The 17,417-nt window shown below is 36.0% G+C and overlaps 1 protein-coding gene and 1 long non-coding RNA gene across 3 annotated transcripts in view; one reads left to right on the forward strand and one right to left on the reverse strand.

The window, feature by feature from the left end:
- Positions 1-17,417, reverse strand: part of ZBTB20 (zinc finger and BTB domain containing 20) — an 853,596-nt gene that overhangs the window by 782,863 nt on the left and 53,316 nt on the right. The gene's annotated exons all lie outside the window — the stretch shown is intronic.
- LOC102264156 overlaps positions 1-17,417 on the forward strand; it is a 158,808-nt gene that overhangs the window by 125,695 nt on the left and 15,696 nt on the right. Inside the window, exon 3 of one of the 2 annotated variants that reach the window (XR_314121.1) lies at positions 14,668-14,764. The exons of the other annotated variant lie outside the window; for it this stretch is intronic. This is a non-coding gene — a long non-coding RNA (uncharacterized LOC102264156). The remainder of the gene's footprint in view (positions 1-14,667; positions 14,765-17,417) is intronic. 2 annotated transcript variants of the gene reach the window in all.

A 17,417-nucleotide genomic window follows, 5' to 3' on the forward strand; every position in this document is an offset into this window, starting at 1 on the left:
AATGCCTCTCTGAGGCATTGATTGGACTGTCGGGCCTTGGAGGAAAGGTAGGGGAGGGTGGGGGTAAGGGGGAGAGATCAACCAAAGGACTTATATGCAAACATATAGGCCTAACCAATGGGCACGGAATATCTTAATCAATAAAAATATATTAAAAAAAGAATCAAGGACATTGCAGGCAACTATTTATGGGATTAGGGAAATAATTAGAGTAGGCAAGGTTTCAAATGTTTGAAAACTTCCTATTAGATTTACTCTGCACCGTCTCAAAGGATATACTAAAATAACGTATTGAGACTACTAGATATAGATTTCCATTCAAAGTAAATAAGAACATCTTATCATTAGAATTGTTCACAGATTATATGATATCTCACCCAAGATATAAATGAGCATAAGGAGACTGAAGGTGTTTGTTAAAAATGTAGGAAATCAGACTAGATTACTCTTAACAGCAAATTTACCACGTGAGTTTAAGATTCTTCTCAAAGCTAAGAACTGAAATATTTAATTCTGCTAAGATGAAAATGTTTTTCTGATGGTGCCTGCAATCTGCAGTTACCAATCTACTATTATTGGATTTTGAATAGCAAAACATGAAAAAGTTGGTTTTTTTGCCCTTTAATAAGTAGTTTCTACAATGGTTATTGCCTGTTTTTTACTTCAAGTCATATGGCCTGACAAAGAGCTAAATGACTGACTGAATGAATCATTCAGTCATTCATTTAACACATATTTATTCAGAGTCTGATATATTCCAAAACTGCATGGTGGCAGATAAAAAGAGAGAACAAGATAGGCCTCAGTTGATAATCTATTGGGGTAAGTGGACACACACACAGATCATTTTCTAAAGTACTCCTAGGTCTTATTCTAGAAGTGTGTGCTCTGAAAGCATACTAAAATGATGTTTACTTTTCCCAGGACAATCAGGGAAGACTTCACAGAGGAGGTGATCTTTAGGCTGTGTTTTTTTAAAAGATGACTAGGGTTTCACGAGATCAGTGGTTCTCAACCTTCCTAATGCCGCGACCCTTTAAAACAGTTCCTCATGTTGTGATGACCCCCAACCATAAAATTATTTTCGTTGCTACTTCATAACTGTAATTTCGCTACTGTTATGAATCGTAATGTAAACATCTGATATGCAGGCTGTATTTTCATTGTTACAAATTGAACATAATTAAAGCATAGTGATTAATCACAAAAACGATATGTAATTATATATGTGTCTTCCGATGGTCTTAGGCAACCCCTGTGAAAGGGTCGTTCGACCCTCAAAGGGGTCTCGACCCACAGGTTGAGAACCGCTGCACTAGATAGTAAGAGGAGAGAATGGTATTTTAGGCAGAGGAAACATGTTCTCTGAGGCACATAAGTAAGTGTTGTGTGTAGTAGAAAATGACAAAAAATAAAGGTAAGACTGAAGTAAGTATAAGACAGAGAGTAAAGAGAAAATTGAAAAAAAAGATTGACAAAATAGTTTGTGGTTAAATACCTAAGACAATATAAGGATTTGGGTTAACCTTTAACACAAAGGGAAGATGTTTCCAGATGTTTCCAGGTAGAGAGATGATGAGATTTGCATTTTAGAAAATTTATGAGCATCAGTGTGAGAAATACATTTTTTTCAAAGATTAGTTTTTGCTTTGAAATGTTTTTTTTTTGGGGGGGGAGGGGGATTCAGTCCTCCAACTATTAGCACCACCAAGGATGAGTTAATAGGCACCAGATGGCAGCACAGAGCACCCAATTCTTTATAATATCAGTTATTATTTCTGAGTCTGTATTTTTTACTTAAATCATTCCTTTATTCAAAAGTTCCATTAAATTACTGAACACTATTTGGACTGATTGGTACAAAGTAGAGTACTGTACAGGACATAATCATTTTTAAAGCATTAAAGACCATATTATATTGGTGCATAATAGGGAAAAGGCAATTAACTCAAGGAGAATAAAAATAGGTCAAATTAAAAGTAAAACCTTGAGTTCAATGGGCTTTTACATTTATCTTGCAGAAGTTGCTATTTATCTTAAAATAATATTAATACATGTATTTCCATACCACATAAAAATTTTAAAGCCATTTTATTTTCATCATCTCCTCTCTCTGCCTTGATCCCACCATGACCATATGAACAAACATGACTATCCCCCATTTTAACAGAAATGAACCTGAGGCTCATATAACTTAAATTACTTTCCCAGTTCATATGTTACAATTAAAAAATGATAGTGCCAAAACCAAATCTCTAGTTCAATCCTTGGTTCCCTTTGTCATATTTCACAACTGAAAACAATTGAGAACTACGACAAGGTTAAGACAAGGAGATGACAGACCAAATGATTCTTTGTAATTTTGTGGAAAAATGTGAGAAAGAGAATGCAAATATTATGAATTGGCTTGCATACTTTTCTGAGAATTATTTTGGGAGAATTTGCATGCCAACGAATATGATGACCAATATTTAGTGCCACTAGGGAATATACATTGGAGAATATCTACATTTTTTGGTTGGAGATATTCATTTGTTAATGAGGTGATTAGCAAGAAACACATAAATTTGTAATTTAGTACCTAAAATTTTTTAAATGACTACAAATTCCTTATGTAGCAATTAGTTCTGCCTCCCTGCATTATACCTTTTGAATTAGACACAAAAGTTTGAAGATTTAACAATGAAATAGGCTCAGTCCTATTACCCAGTTAATTTAAAGAAATTTTAGCAATAGGTTCTTGTACCTTATCTCTAAGCATATCTGTCTCTAACTTTAGTAGTATAGGATGTCTCTATTTCCTAAAGGAAAGAAGCTATAAGTCCTCCTATAAGAGTTTTTCTTTTTTCAGAGAGTTTATTCTAACAGTGATAGGTAACTCTTTTTTTTTTTTTTTTTTTTTGCAAATTTGAAAAATGTCCGTGGGATCTATACCAAGAATTCATACCCTTCCCATGCCTTACCATCATACTCCATCTTTGCAACCATGCAAAGTTATGCAAACAAGATTAGAAATTAATATCTATGATCCAAAGTTAAGTCCAATTTTTCATTTTAACACAAAGGGAGAAAATAATTCATTAAACATATGTCATTTGAAAATTTTTCACAAACTTCTGAAAGTTTCACGAATTTTTCTGAAAGTCTGGTTTTCCCAGTTTCTATCTACATCTTTCTAGAAATATACATCCTTTTCTTGCCTTATCCTGAAAATATTGTCTCTACCCATAAAGTCTCATATTAATAATGTTTCAAATATTAAGTTATAAATTCCCCATGATATCAGAAGGAATTAGCACACTTCATATTTGTTAAATTTAAAAAATGTATTTTAACTCTGAAAACATAATCTTTAAAAGAATTGATGGCATCCTTAAATGAATTATAAAAAGGTAGTTGAAACCAGAAGAGGTCAACTACAATGGAGTAGTTTTGAGATACTGTCTTACTTCATATTTTCTTTGTTTCTTTATTCTTCCTTTATTATTTTTTACTTCCTTGAATTTATAAGTCCTATTATCAGGAATTACTCTCCAAAATATTTCAAATCATATAAAACTAAAATTAGCATATTGCTGACAGCCAGCCTAGGTTTACCCTCTTTTATTCCTTAGTGAGGAAAAAAATCATTTAAACCACAAATCTGATTTTCATTGTAGAGGTAAAGTCATTTACTTTCTTGGTATCACACATACTTATCTCTAAGCTTCAGACATAAATGAAAAGTTAAAGCCTAATGTGGCTCAGGCCTATTACCTAGTTAATCTAAAAAAAAAAATTAAATTCTTAAATATTTTTTAAAAGAAAACTAAACCAAATGATGTTGGTTTGTGAACTTTAGTGAGTATATATTAAAATTCAATGATATCTATTTTCCATAATGTATTTCTATGTTGATATGATCCAAAATGAATCAATGCCACTTGTTTAAGAAATGTTATCAATAGGTTCTTGTACCTTATATGTAGCATATCTGTCTCTAACTTTAAGGTTCATTTACCAGTTTTAAAACAATCCTGTAAATCACTTGTATCTGTTTTTGCTTTGAGGAACAGAACTCTGAATTAAGCCTTTGTAGTTTTGATCTTTTTACTTTTGGCAATGAAAGTCATCAAGTTTTGTACCAGAAAGCTTGTAAATGACCAAAAACAAAAATCTTCAATGGCTTACTTTAATTATTTGACAAATTTTAAGAAAAGATAGCACTAAGAACTAAGAGGAAAAAGAATTGCTGGTATTCATCATTGGGCTTTTCGATTTGTTCTTTCTTTTCTTTCTTTCTTTCTTTCTTTCTTTCTTTCTTTCTTTCTTTATTTATTTATTTTTAAATATATTGTATTGATTTTTTACAGAGAAGAAGGGAGAGGGATAGTTAGAAACATCGATGGGAGAGAAACATCGATGGGAGAGAAACATCGATGGGAGAGAAACATCGATGGGAGAGAAACATCGATGGGAGAGAAACATCGATGGGAGAGAAACATCGATGGGAGAGAAACATCGATGGGAGAGAAACATCGATGGGAGAGAAACATCGATGGGAGAGAAACATCGATGGGAGAGAAACATCGATGGGAGAGAAACATCGATGGGAGAGAAACATCGATGGGAGAGAAACATCGATGGGAGAGAAACATCGATGGGAGAGAAACATCGATGGGAGAGAAACATCGATGGGAGAGAAACATCGATGGGAGAGAAACATCGATGGGAGAGAAACATCGATGGGAGAGAAACATCGATGGGAGAGAAACATCGATGGGAGAGAAACATCGATGGGAGAGAAACATCGATGGGAGAGAAACATCGATGGGAGAGAAACATCGATGGGAGAGAAACATCGATGGGAGAGAAACATCGATGGGAGAGAAACATCGATGGGAGAGAAACATCGATGGGAGAGAAACATCGATGGGAGAGAAACATCGATGGGAGAGAAACATCGATCAGCTGCCTCCTGCACACCTCCCACTGGGGATGTGCCTGCAACCAAGGTACATGCCCTTGACCAGAATTGAACCTGGAACCTTTCAGTCCGCAGGCCAAAGCTCTATCCACTGAGCCAAACCGGTTAGGACGATTTGTATTTTTAATGTTTGTATGAAATCGCCACAACTGCATATTCACTTTTTCCCTGCATATACTCAATATGTGTTCTAGATTGCTCCAGAATATTCACTATTTATATTTATAATATTATTGTGAAATTTTATCTAAAATTTTCATTAATACTTTTATATTCAATGAACCTATTTTTGACTATAAATACATTTTTGTGAATTAGGACTATAACAGAAAAGTAACAATGCAAAATTTAGCAAATGTAAACAATCTGTAAGTTATATAGACATACTATCTAAAACATATCATATACTGTACCGATTATCTGAGTATTGGTTGAGACAAACTGTCTTTGCGATATGTATGTGAACTTGAAGTACAAACGTGTGAAAATATTTATGTTGTGAAATTAATGTGAACAAAATTATTTCATTTCTTCTTTTTCTCTAAGACTACCAAAATTCATGGTGCCCAGGCAACAAATTAGAGAAACACTGCTATAAAGGACAAAAACCATAAGTCTGAATTAGGATAGGTAATGCAGCAAAGACAGATCTTCACTACATATAAGAAAACTAAGTAATTGAGCAACTTTCAAGAATAGCAACCCATCCACATCATAAGCAATCCTCCTAGCCTTCACCCGAGACTAAAAAACATACTTCATCCAAATACTTTATTATAAATCACTGTAAAAGAAAACACCAGCCATAATCACATTCAATGAATCTCTTGAGTAATAAAACTCAGATGAACAGTCTAGTCTGTATATAAGTGAACTTCCTTGGTATGAAATGGCTTGGATACCATCTGAAAAGGATTTTCTTTTGAGCAACAGCTCAAACAGCACAGCAGAATACCACATTGTAAATATAATTTCAGTGGATTTTCTTTCTCAATGTTCATTTTATTTTTACAGCAAGCTCATGCATAGTGTGTGGCACATGAAGATACAAATCCTTATGTAAATTTCCACCTTCTTATGGGCATACACTTCAGTCTTAGTAACACGACTTCTAAAAACATATTGCAAAATGAGAGGCCAAGAGGGTATGTCCATAGAATCAGAGCAATGAAGATTATAGATAGGCAATGCAGGTTCTTTCAAAGCCAAATGTTACTTTCTTTCTCCCTTGATATCACCTTTCATGGATTCTTCATTATTTTTCTAATGCAGTATTGATATAATGTCTGAGGTGGTAATAACTTTGTTTTTTTTTCTTTTTTAATACACTTTTATTGATTTCAGAGAGGAAGGGAGAGGGAGAGAGAGGCAGAAACATCAATGATGAGAGAGAACCATTGATTGGCTGCCTCCTGCATGCCCCACACTAGGGGATAGAGCCCACAACCCCGGCATGTGCCCCTGGCCAAAATCGAACCCAGGACACTTCAGTCTGCAGGCCGACGCTCTATCCACTGAGCCAAACCAGCTAGGGCGGTAATAACTTTGTTTCTAAGCATTAAAGGGACAGTGTAAGAGGTTTTGGTTGGGGTGATACCAGACATTTCTGCTCCAAATATGGATTTTCTATAAGCTTATGTGGTGCACAAATATGACATGGAGAAGCTACCTCTAACTCTTCTTTGCTGAGTTTGCTTACTCTACACATATTACAAACAAATTTTCCTTAGGAAAAAAGATGTACTCAAAGTACAGACTCTGACTTTTTTCTCTAGTTATTAAATTCTGAGTTTTTTGATATATGGTTGGAATTATTATATTTTGCAGGAAATGCTTAGAAAAACAAATATTCTGAAGCTGTGTCAAAATGTTGTCACAATTTACTTAACACAAATAAATCACAATTTAATTGACGGCAAACAGCTTGCTCTATACATAAACGTACCTCATGCATGGTGGAATAGTGTTTACAAAGCTTGTTCCTTATGAAGATACCTGGAATTGTGGCACTGTTTTGACCCCAGAAATAATATGATCATGATGTTGGCATGAAAAAAACACCAAGTAATTACTAATAGCTGATCATTTTTTTCTCTATCAAATACCAACTATCTTTTTACTTGAAGTGCATCTATGCACACAAGAAAAATCTACTATTTTTATTTAATGCAATTAGTCTTTTATGCCTGAATTACTCTAGCTAAGAAAGAAAAGTTCCCACACAAGCCTGTGCAACATCCCTTTTCTAAATCATCTCAAGGCCTGTCTACTTAATGCGGGTTTAAATCCTATGCTAAAGTCAGGGTCTTGGGTTCTGATTTATATTGGTAAATAATAATGATAATTATAATAATATGTCAACTGAAGTGTCTGTCATTTCAGGTAAGATAAATAATCTTGGCTGAATTAAAACAAATGTTGAGATAATTATTATTTTTTACCTTTCAAAGCAACCATAGCTTCACAAAATGAATTAAACTCACAAGTGCTATTCTCACAGAGCTTATATATTAAGGGCTGCTCTGAAGGAGGGTCATCCATCAGTCTTTTCTCACATACACAGGAAGTGAAAACCATGATTTAACCTTTGTTTATAAATATGTGACTTTTTAAAAAATGCTTTTATTGATTTTAGAGAGGGGGGAAGAGAAAGGGAGAGAGAGATAGAAATATTGATGAGAGAAATATCAATTTGCTCTTGGTGCATGGGTTAATGCTCAACCATTGAGCCACACCAGTTGGGCAAGATGTGACTACTTTTAAATTTTTATTTACATTTTAGTTGAGCATGTCTTAAATACTTCTGTCTTAAAACAGTACTTTTTGGATGATCTACAAAGGAGCATGTACTAAAGATTATTATCTAAAAGGGCATTTAGCCAGGCTGGCATGGCTCAGTGGTTGAGTGTTGACCTATGAACCAGTTCAATGTTAGATTCCCAGTCAGGGCATATGCTCAGGTTAGGGGCTTGATCCCCCGTGTGGGGTGTGCAGGAGGCAGGCAATCAATGATTCTCTCTCATCATTGATGTTTCTATCTCTTTCCCTCTCCCTTCCTCTCTTAAATAAAAAATAAATAAAGAGGCATTTATAATAATCCATGAATGTTCTAGTTTACCTGCACAACTTCACCTTTAATAGACACACTCTTACCTGCAAACTTCACTCCAGCCTTATTTAAGTATTTGCATAAGCATGGACCTGTCACACACTTATTTTTTTAACATCCAGGTTTTGGGACAAGCAATTTCCTCTTTTTATAATACCCTTAAGACTTCTACCTCTGGTTAATTCTTACTCATCTTTTCAGTAACATCTTAGCCATCATGCCCTACAGGAAGCCTCCCTGGCTTGAGTTAGGTGTCCCTCCTATATGCCTCTAGCAACTAGACAAATAGTAGGTATTAACCAAATATAGTATATTTCAGAATATAAGGCAGTTTACTCAATATTATTGCACAGAAGAGAGGCTCCATGTATTGGGGCACACTAACAATTACTTAATTTTAAACAACAAAGTACTACTTGGGAAAGATCTAATAGCTTGAAATGACTTCAATCAGTCTTGGCTTTGGATGGTCTTACAGGTCATTCTGATAGAATAGTTGAAAATGGAAGCAAAAACATTTAATACAAAATACTAATTCAATAAATAATATTGTGATCCTATTATATTTGGGGTACTATGTTAGTTCCTAAAATAATAAGAAGAAGAAAAAAAACACTATTTGTTTTCATTTAACTAATGCATAGTGGGAACCAGATATTAATAAAAAATCATATAAACAATTAAATAATTATCAGTAGAGAGAACATTTTAGAAGGAAAAAATGAGATTTTATGATATGATTTGAGAAAGGAATCTGACATATAATCAAGATTTCCTTGAATGATGTTTAAGCTGAGATATGATGGTTGGGTAGGAGTCTGAAGGCTGGTAAGCTAAAGCTGGTAGGGGCCAGGATAAAGATTTAGAGGGGTTTTTTTTTCTTAAAGAAATATATAGGCTAATAAGACTTGTTATTTAATTGTTAGAATAGAAATTAATGGTGCTAAAATAATATCTTAAAGATAATATATTCTCCTAAATAGGCTAGAAACTATTCTAGTAATGTTGGTCACAATCTCACTGTGCTTCACCAACCCATTTTCCTAAGAAATTTCTGTAAACTCTTTTCCAATTATCACAGATCTAGAATTAGTAATATCTTAATGCAAGAGGCCTAATCATCTATCTTGTGTACTAAAGAAATATGAAAGCCCAGGCCAGGAGGCTCAGTTGGTTAGAGTCCTTACGTTATGCCAAGATAGAGGGTTCAATCCCTGGCCAGGATACATACAAGAATCAAACCAATGGATGCAAATATAAGTGGACCAATTGATGTTTCTCTCTCACTTTCTTCCTTCCTTTCTCTCTTTAAAATCCTATATAATAAAAGCCTAATATGCTAAGTGTCCGATCGTCCAGTCGTCCATTCAACCAATCAAAGTGTAATATGCTAATGATATGCTAAGGCAGTGGTTCTCAACCTTCCTAATGCCGCGACCCTTTAATACAGTTCCTTATGCTGTGGTGACCCCCAACCATAAAATTATTTTCGTTGCCACTTCATAACTGTAATTTTGCTACTGTTATGAATCGTGATGTAAATATCTGATATGCAGGATGTATTTTCATCGTTACAAATTAAACATAACTAAAGCATAGTGATTAATCACAAAAACAATATGTAATTATATATGTGTTTTCTGATGGTCTTAGGCAACCCCTGTGAAAGGGTCATTCGACCCCCAAAGGGGTCACGACCCACAGGTTGAGAACCGCTGTGCTAAGGACACTCAACCGCTCGCTATGACATGCACTGACCTCCAGGGGGCAGACAGTTGACCAGTTGACCAGTCGCTATGACGTGCACTGACCACCAGGGGGCAGACAGTCGACCAGTTGACCAGTCGCTATGACATGCACTGACCACCAGGGGGCAGACAGTCGACCTGTCGACCAGTCACTATTATGTGCACTGACCACCAGGGGGCAGACGCTCAATGAAGAACCTGCCCCCTGATGGTCAGAGCCCTCCCACAAGGGGAGCACCACTCAGCCAGAAGCCAGGCTCAAGGCTGGCGAGCATAGCAGCAGTGGCAGGAGCCTCCCCTGCCTCTGCGGCAATACTAAGGATGTCCAACTGCCGGTTTTGGCCCGCTCCCTAGTGGGCCTAAGCCATCAGTCAGACATCCCCCGAGGGCTCCCAGACTGCAAGAGGGCACAGGCTAGGCTAAGGGACCCCCCCAAGTTCTCGAATTTCATGCATCAGACCTCTAGTAAATAAATAAATAGCCCTGGCTGATGTGGCTAATAGAGTGTTGGCCCATGCATTGAAGGGTGGCAGGTTCAATTACCAGTCAGGGGCAGATACCTGAGTTACAAGTTCGATCCCAACCAATGGATGTGCCTCTCATTTGATATTTCTCTCTCTCTCTCTCTCTCTCTCTCTTCCTCTTCCTCTCTCTCCCTCTCCCTCTCTCTCCCTCCCCTCCCTCCTCTTTAAAAATCAATGGAAAAAATATCCTCAGTTAAGAATTAACAAATGAATAAATTTTTGAAAGAAATATGAAGTCAACTAGATAAAATTAGAATTAAGTTGTATTATTAAACAGGAATTCATCATCTTTCCCCCTGCAAAGTTTATAACTGAAAGACAAACTCTCTCTTTAGAAGACGTTGTCAAGCTTTCATTTCTACCACTAATTATCCTCTACAAACAAAAACACTTAATTTAATTTAAAAATTCATAAATTTAAATTTCTATTTTATTATAATTTTGAAGTATATTTAATTTTCTATTATAAAACTATAAATACTTTATAAAAATTGTTTTAAATGTAAAAAAGTAGAAATTTCATAAGAAATAACTGTTCAGAATCCCACTACTGCAAAACAATCACTGCAATGGTGTTTAAATTGTTTTTAGTTACTATTAGCAATAAGTTTCACTTTTTAATCAGGTTTTTAATTAAATTTAAAATCTTTATAATTAATCAATATCACTAGTTATTTAATTTTTATTACACTGTAGTAAAATCTACAATACAGAGCAAACTTAATGCTGAAATCAGTGCCCATGATTCTCTCATTTGAGTAGCCACTTTCGCTCTCTTTTCAGGAATAGTAATTTTTCCCTAAAATAAATATTGTCAATACAGATAAAGAAGTACAAAACAAAACCTATATGGTTTTTTTTAACGTGAGCTCCAAACAAGAGAAGTACTCTTCTAAATCATTTGAGATATCTCTTTAAAAGATGTAGCACACTGGAAAATATACACCTCTTTCAATAAATCTAACCAGCCTTTTTTTCCCTCCATCATTAGAACTGTTTTTCTGTTGTATTGCTTGTTTGTTTGTTTTTATTTTTCTTTCAGTTAAGCACCATAGAAAATAGTTGAACTGATTTCAGGTTCTATGCATAATTTATTTAAGTGTCATCAAATAGTAGAAATATTAGAATAATTCAGAATGGGAAGATGCTCACATGAAAAGGATACAGGGTTCAACCATGTCACCTGTTTCATTCTGAGAGTGATGAGCTCACTAATAAGCAAGAGCTCATTTTAGTAGAATATGTATCAAGTACTTGCACAATAACTAGATATTTTTTCTTTTACTTAATGCACATGATTAAATTCATGTAAATTACATATGCTTATATTAACATATTTATTAATGAGATTTTACTGTATCTCATTCTAACTTGCATTGTAATATGTATATTCAGTCTATAATTCAGAAATTTCAATAATGAAAGCTGAGAGCCATTTTTCTTCTTAAATTATCTCAATGCCCTGTGTATCAGTCCATTATACTTAAATTCTGAATCAAACATAAGAGGTTCAATATAACAACACAGAAACACATGTAAAAAAGGATGAAAAATATTGCAAAGTTTTTATTTGGTTTAGTTTGTGGTTAGTTTGGCACTATAGTGAAAATAAAACCTCCATCTTTACCATAAAAAATACTAATGATTGTAATTTCAATTAAATTGGGCTTTCATGTTCAATTGTTTAAATTATTTACTCTGTAGGCACAATCATAGTCAATTCTCTCCCATTAGTCAATATCTGCTTTGAAGAAATAAAAATTCAAAATTTTAACATATGAGACATTGAAATATACCACACTTTTTATATACCCAAGACAGAAAGCCTATCACTCAACTGATGAGTAAACAACAGAGAAATAGCTGTGAAGGAAAACATTTCTTATTAAGATAAAAATATCAAATAATCTGTTCATACTGAGCAGTAAAAGACACTATTTCAACTTTCAGTATAGGCTATTCTTTTTCATTTATCTTTCCTAGGAAGGACTGAAATCCTATCTAATAATAGACAAACATGGTAATTAACCATACTTCCGCTACGCTTCCCATTGGCTAATCAGCAGGATATGCAAATTAACTGCCAACAAAGATGGCGGCCGGCAGCCATGCAGCTGAAGCGAACATGAGGCTTGCTTGCTCCAGTGATGGAGGAAGCCAAGGTTCCCCGCCTGCCGCGGCCCGGCTCTGAGCTCCGGAAGCAACAATGTTTCAATTATAGAAGCTAAACAAACCCCAGATACCTGCTTTCAGCCAGCTGCGGCCTCAGAGCTGGAGCCGGCTCTCAGCTCCAGTGACAGCTATAGAAGGTAAATAAATCCCAGAAGAAAAAAAAGAAGAAGAAGAAAAAAAGGAGAGGTTGGGAGCTTCAGTTGCCCGCCAGCCTGAAAACGGCCCTCAGCCCCTCACCCAGACTGGCTAGGCACCCCAGTGGGGACCCCCACCCTGAAGGGGGTGTGACCAGCTGCAAACAGCCATCATCCCCTCATCCAGGCTGGCCAGGCACCCCAGTGGGGACCCCCACCCTGAAGGGGGTGTGACCAGCTGCAAACAGCCATCATCCCCTCATCCAGGCTGGCCAGGCACCCAAGCGGGACCCCCACGCTGATCCGGGACCCTCTTCAGGGCAAACCAGCCGCCGGCCCCCACCCGTGCACCAGGCCTCTGTCCTATATAGTAAAAGGGTAATATGCAAACTGACCCTAACAGCAGAAAGACTGGGAATGACTGGTCACTATGACACACACTGACCACCAGGGGGCAGATGCTCAATGCAGGAGCTGCCCTCTGGTGGTCAGTGCGCTCTCACAGGGGGGAGCTCTGCTCAGCCACAAGCCAGGCTGATGGCTGCCAGTACAGCGGTGGTGGTGGGAGCCTCTCCTGCCTCCTCAGCAGCGCTAAGGATGTCTGACTGCAGCTTAGGTCTGCTCCCCGCTGGAAAGTAGACTTCCCCCGAGGGCTTCCGGGCTGCCAGAGGGATGTCTGATTGCCATCTTAGGCCCAATCCCCCGGGGAGCAGGCCTAAGCCAGCAAGTGGTCACCCCCGAGGGGTCCCAGACTGCGAAAGGGCACAGGCCAGGCTGAGGGACCCCTTACCCCCGAGTGCACAAATTTTTGTGCACTGGGCCTCTAGTCTATATATATAAAAGTCTAATATGCAAAGTGTCCCCTAGGGAGTTCAACCAGGATACTGGGAGTTCTATCGCTCGCTATGACGTGCACTGACCACCAGGGGGCCCCCGATTGGCCCTCATCGTCGGCCAGGCCTAGGGACCCTACCCATGCACTAATTCGTGCACCGGGCCTCTAGTAACCAATAAGAGTCATGCAATTTAACTCTTCTTTAAGCTTTGCTAATTTAGGCTCAACAATTGGAATCATAGCAAATTTGCAAGTTTCTCACCCACTTCCTAATATCAAAAAAAAAAATTTAGGTTTAGAGATGATGTTAATTGCACCTCAGATTTTTTAGTTACTTGGTAGCTGCTTTAGAACCCAAACCCAAATCTTTTCCCAGTTCAGTGTTCTATAGAACACTACATCATGTTCTATGTTTAGTCTCTCTAAGCTAAATCTACACAGTTCAAGCACCAATTAACAAAGCATAATTAATTATTTTCCAAAACAGGAATAATTCAGGAATTTATAGTATTTTAAGTTACACACTATCATGCAAGCAACAAAGAGTTGGATAATACATAATTGGTTGATTTCACACTCTGATCTACACAAAACCTAAACAAGCACACACATAAAAACAAACAAAAAAACAACTAGAAATAGCACCTAGGTGGTTCAACTTCATACACTAAAATAAGTACAGAGAATGAAATAATAAAAGTTTTAGAAGAAAATGTAAAGGATTTTTTATACCCTTGAAGTAGGGAAATTATCCTTAGCGTTGTTGTCACTACAATTATTCCTAAAAGTAACACAATCTTGACTTTTCTTAGCACTTTATCCTTTTCACACTCAATAATTTTACTCTTATAATGCTTTATAGGCATTAGAAAAATGTAGAAACTAATTATAACTCTAAGGACCTGCCTCCAGTTCTCATGCTAGTTCATGTTTAAGGATTTTAGCCTCAAGTCAGAGTTGTAGAAGTCGGAATTTTTATAGTTCATGTTTTCCTGATAACACAAACATTGCAGAGGCTCCCTGAAACCAGAGCCATGTTTGGCTTTCCTTTTGTTATTACAAATCTGTTCAGCCATGAAGCAATTTTAACTACCACAAATTTCTCTCTCTCCCTCTCCCTCTCTCTCTCTCTCTCTCTCTCTCTCTCTCTCTCTTTCTCTCTCTAACTTGCTTGGGAAGAAATCAGCTGCCATGTCATCATGACATCCAAGCAACCCTATGGAGATACTTCTGATCAACAGTCAACAGGGAACTGAGGCCTCTTGCCAATACTCATGTGAGTAAGCTATTGTGGAAACAGATCTCCCAGACTGCTATCCTTGCTAATATCTTTTTTGTTGTTGTTGTCAATCCTCACCAGAGGATATTTTTCCATTAATTTTTAGAGAGTTGAAGGAAGGGGGAGAGACAGAGTAACATCTATGTGAGAGAGACACATTGATTGCCTCCCGAACACACCCCGACCAGGACAGGGGACCAAGCCTGCAACTGAATTGGAATCGAACCTGGGAACCTTCAGTCCACAGGACGATGCTTTATCCACTGAGTCAGGGCCTTGCTAATATCTTAACTACAACACATAAGAAACTCTGAGCTAGGACCACTCATCTAAGTAGCTCTCAAATTCCTGATTACAGAAATAATTATGTAATAAATGTTTGTTGTTTTATGTCCCTAAGTTTGAGGTAACCTGTTAAACTGCAATAGATAAGCTAACACCCAAAATGAGATAATAGGTAAATTACCTAGCTCTCTGAATCTATTTCTTTATTCCTGAGAGATAATAGACATACTAATACCAAACCTATATAAAAACATAAAAACACCATTTCTAGCTGACAGTAAAAGCTCCATAAATGTTATTTATTATTTTTCATTATTATTATAAAATAATACCATTATTAATCACAAAAGTTTATCATGTTTCATAATCATTTGTTAGCATATTTTTACTCCATAAACCTAAGTGGTTAAAATTCACACACAGAGAATTAACATTAATTATAGAGAATGAAATAATAAAAGTTTTGGAAGAAAATATAAAGAATATTTTTATACCCTTGAAGTAGGAAAATTTTCCTTAGCATAATGCCAAGGTAAAAAAACCTTAAAAGAAAATATTAAGAGATGGGACTACATAAAATTGAAACTACATGTAAAATAACTGATTTTATACAGAGTTAAAGTCAAGTGACAAAGGGATGAAAATATATTTTTAAAAAGCTGTTAAGTTGCCAAAACCGGTTTGGCTCAGTGGATAGAGCGTCGGCCTGCGGACTGAAGGGTCCCAGGTTCGATTCCGGTCAAGGGCATGTACCTGGGTTGCGGGCACATCCCCAGTAGGAGATGTGCAGGAGGCAGCTGATCGATGTCTCTCTCTCATCGATGTTTCTAACTCTCTATCTCTCTCCCTTCCTCTCTGTAAAAAATCAATAAAATATATTTTTAAAAAAATTAAAAAGCTGTTAAGTGAATAAGAATTTTGCAAAAGTTCAAATTATTAATAAACAAAAATAGATGCTACAAAATAAAATATAAAATCAAAATGCCAGAGAGTATCACTTTTTACCTATCTTTAGATAAAAATTATTAAGTATTGCTGAGGGAATGGAGAAATTAACACAACATTTTGAAGGGGTAAACTGGTCCAGAATTTCTGAAAAGCACTCTTGCAATATATATCACAATCTTGTATGTGCACTTCCCATTGGAGCTGGCAATGATTTTATCCTAAAAAAAAAAAATCACACAGTATGCAAGAGTCATCTACAACGATGCATATACACCGAGTGGCCAGATTATTATGACCACCTGACGTTTGTAGGCAAATTAGCTATAATTTCGCGCTAAAGTTGCTAGAGGACCAGACCATTATAAATAGGGAAGCAGGTTGTTGACCACGACAGAAGTGATTTTTTTCTGAAGATATGGGTAAACAACACGATTTACCAGCCTTTGAACGTGGGAGATTATATATATATATATATACTGTATATTCTTAAAAAACAAACAAGTTTCTTCTATTGCTAAGATTTTTTAAACTAATGTACAGAATATGTATTATATGTTGTCACTTTGTTTTTTTTAAAGTGTCTTCTCTTCAAATTTATAAAAAAGATAAACAGAACTATAAATAATATTCTGCAATGAGACTATTCAGAGGATTCCCAGTTTACATTCAGATAATTAAATCATACAGCTAACTAGTTTTTCATAGCCAAATCCTTCCTTCTCAATTTTGTGGCATTTCATTTATAATTTTGTGGCATTTCATTTACATCAGCTATCAGTATTTATTTAGGGGGTGTTTGAGCTTAATATGAGAAGAGAAAGAGAAAAATAGAAAAAGAAATATATTTCTTCTTTTACTTCACAATACAATTGGAGATAAAAAGTAGCTGCTTAACAATAGGTTGTATCCAATTAGTACCTCAAAGAGTATGATTTATTGTTTTGGAGCAATCTTTACGCTTATCTATTCCAGAGTATGTGGTCATAAAAATTCTCCACTGAGAATAAAATAATCATCATATTCCAATTACTCACATGTAATTTTTTAAATTATTATAGAGCCAAAGAATTAAACATCATTTCATTACCCTTCTGCCTTCTCCAAAGCCTCTAGTGAATGAGTGGCCATTGCAACTTCATTCATCTTCAATATAACAAGCATCTTTCCTGACTGGGACAATATATTTCTTTTTATGCACACTAAGATTGGAATAATTTTTAAATCAACTTTATTGATGCATAAATTATATACAATATAATTGACATACTTTTAGTGCACAATTTGCTGCATTTTGACGAATGTGTACGACCATTTAACCTCCAGCACAGCCAAGACATAGAACATCTTTTTTTTTATTTTTTTTTATTGATTAAGATATTACATATATGTCCTTATACCCACATTACCCCCTACCCCG

This window comes from Myotis brandtii, unplaced genomic scaffold (assembly GCF_000412655.1).
Source record: "Myotis brandtii unplaced genomic scaffold, ASM41265v1 scaffold46, whole genome shotgun sequence".
NCBI classification, from domain to species: Eukaryota; Metazoa; Chordata; class Mammalia; order Chiroptera; family Vespertilionidae; genus Myotis; species Myotis brandtii.